The sequence below is a fragment of the Lipotes vexillifer genome, unplaced genomic scaffold (genome assembly GCF_000442215.2).
Source record: "Lipotes vexillifer unplaced genomic scaffold, Lipotes_vexillifer_v1.1 scaffold1561, whole genome shotgun sequence".
NCBI lineage: Eukaryota > Metazoa > Chordata > Mammalia > Artiodactyla > Lipotidae > Lipotes > Lipotes vexillifer.
Genome location: NW_006776694.1, coordinates 13,619 through 16,438, shown reverse-complemented (window position 1 = coordinate 16,438; position 2,820 = coordinate 13,619). Strand labels below are relative to the sequence as shown.

The 2,820-nt window shown below is 47.7% G+C and overlaps 1 pseudogene; it reads left to right on the top strand.

The window, feature by feature from the left end:
* The first annotated feature begins 1,245 nt into the window (after positions 1-1,245).
* On the top strand, positions 1,246-2,254 carry LOC103085037 (MAU2 chromatid cohesion factor homolog pseudogene; annotated as a pseudogene).
* Positions 2,255-2,820: the final 566 nt, after the last annotated feature.

Sequence of the window (2,820 nt, the reverse complement as noted above, 5' to 3'; positions counted from 1 at the left end):
GGAAGACTGGAAGGACCGGAACAGATCACCACATTCCCCTATTCTTCCTCACTATGGATCAGTTTTAGAAGATTCCACACTACAGAACCACACACCATCAGGGAATCATAGATCTAGGGAAAGGAACAGGATTTTCTTGAGCATGGCTAATTTTCAGGTAGCTTGGCATCTTGCAGCAGAATTTGGATGTAGTGATGCTCGCTGCCTGCTGATTCCAATGTACTGCATCTTCCTTCTTTGTCCAGAGTCAGGAAACCTGTATCCAATGGAAAAGCCTTTTTGCACTTGTAGATTTTAGAGCCAAAGACTCCTTCTCAACATGAAGGCTTTATAGAGCCTTGAGCATAATAATGTATCACCCAAAGAATTTCAATTAACTTTATCACCCAGCCATTGGATACAAGTTCCAGAAAGGCAGGTAAGCTGCAGGATTTTATTCATAGCTTTGTCATTGCTACCCAGGTCTGTACCTGGCACTCAGTAAAGAGAGGGTTTAATCATCATTGTGATCATAATATCTTTTTTCAAAAAATATTTAATTTACTTCGTTGTGACAGGTCTTAGTTGTGGCTCGCTGACTCCTTAGTTGTGGCATGCACACTCTTTTTTTGGGGCATGCATGTCGGACCTAGTTCCCTGACCAGGGATTGAACCTGGGCCCCCTTCATTGGGAGCATGGAGTCTTAACCACTGTGCCACAAAGGAAGTCCTGATTGTAATATCCTTTTAATCTCTTAGCTGTACCATCCTCCACCTCTCTAAGTGCTCGCACAGACATCACTCGCCCAGTATTCCTCAGCAGCCTCAGTGGAACGGTGTCTGTGAGCCCTGTGCTCCTGACTTTGAGAGCAGACCAAACAGAGCAAGCTCTTGTTGGCTTCGCAGAAGATCTTCTTTGTCTCCTCATGGGTCCCACACATATGTTCCTCAGAGTTCAGGAATTGCCCGAGATTTGCTTTTCTGGCAATGGACACCAGATTCTTCAGAAGAAAATTGGTTTTGAGGTTTGTCTTCTCTGATCGTTGTCTGCACACTGGGCAACTGGCAGGGTCTTCGGCTTGCTCCCAGAGAAGACAGAGACAGGACCTACAGAAGCTGTGTCCACAGCCTATGGTGACTGGTTCTAGAAGGTAATTCAGGCACACGAGGCAGGTGAGCTCTTCTGGAAGGCTTCTGGGATGTCTGAGTCCATTTTTTCTGAGGGAGGGAAATCAGGAGTTTATTCCTCTACCCCAAAGACAAAAAAGGCCCAAGGACCAAGAGGACTTGGTGTCAGCCTGCGACCTCCTGGGTGTGGAGGCTGAGAACCCTCCGGGTGGTGGGATCTGAGTACACATGGCCACCAGTCCTGCTCAGTAAAGGGATGCTGCAGCTGACGCAGCATAAGTTGCAGGAAGTCCACCCATTGCTGACTCTCTGTGGACAGACAGTTGAGAACTGGCATGGGAACTCCATCCAGAAAGAGTCTCTGTGTGTCTTCTTTCTGGTGCTCCAGGTTACCTACTACCTGGGTGCCGGTCAGGTAAAGAGCGTGAAGCTGTGCCTGAAGCAGCTGCAGCAGTGCCTCCACACCATCTCCATACTGCACGTGAGAAGATAGTGCCCAGCAACCACACCAACCTCTTCCACTGGCTGCCTAAGGAGCACATGTGCTTGCTTGTCTACCTGGTGACTGTGATGCACTCCATGCAAGCTGGCTACTTAGAGAAAGTGCAGAATTCCACAGACAAGGCCCTCATGTAGCTCCAGGTGCTCTACTGCAGCCCCATCCTGTCCTTCCGAGTAATTCTGCTTGAGCACATCATCACGTGCAGGCTCTTGACAGGACATAAGGCCACTGCACTGCAGGAGACCTCCCCGGTCTGTCAGCTGTGCCAGCAACCCCCCTGGCTCTGCTCCAACCACTCAGCATACACTGCCGGGCTTGTATTGTGTCTCTGTCAACTGCATGGACAGCGCTAAAGCCCAGTTTACAGCTTTGCAGCTCACCAGTCACCAGGAGCTGTGGGCCTTCATGGTGACCAACCTGGTGAGTGTGTATATAAGGGAAGGATGTAGACACCAAGAGGTACTATACAGCTTGTCGGAGAGGATCAGTGCAGACCACAGCTTCCCTGTCAGCTCGCACTGCCTGCTAACGGCAGCTTTCCAAGTGCTTAGGCTCTTCATCTTCCAGGGACGCTATGAGGATGCCAGTCGCACTTTACATCATGTTTGTCTCTGCGTATTTCTTGAAGCCTTTCTTTGCTTCTAGGGCATTTTGTACATAGAACAGTTGAAATAAGAACCTCAGAACTTAACATCTGTCCTGATGTTAAGGTGCTTTTAGTGACCACTCTGTTATCTATGAATATGTAAAGTTAAAGATAAGTTCTTAAGTGTACAGTTAAAAATTCAGTACTTGATATTTAATATTCCACTCTAGATTTTTGGAAGCCAACCGTGTGTACGTGCATGCATGTGTGTGTGCGGGCTTTGAATCTCCCCTTCACTGCAGCATCTTTCGATTACATAAAGCTGTTGTAAATACCTTCCTGTGAGTCCAAATTCAGAGACTCACAGTTTCTCAATCATAAGAATTTAAGACAGCCAGCAAGGAAGGCCCCAGGGAGACATTACAGCTAGTGTCATACAGCTAAGTGTTTAGAAAAAACATAAATAAAAAGTCCAAACTTTAAGCACAAAGGGGTGTGAGGGAGTAGCAGAAAGATTCCTGTTGGCAGGTAAATTATTGAAAGCTGGTCAGACCCCTCGTGTGTGCCTCCCACTTTGTCCTATTGGCAGTGGGGTCCTCAGGGTCTAAGGTTCTGGGGGCACTGG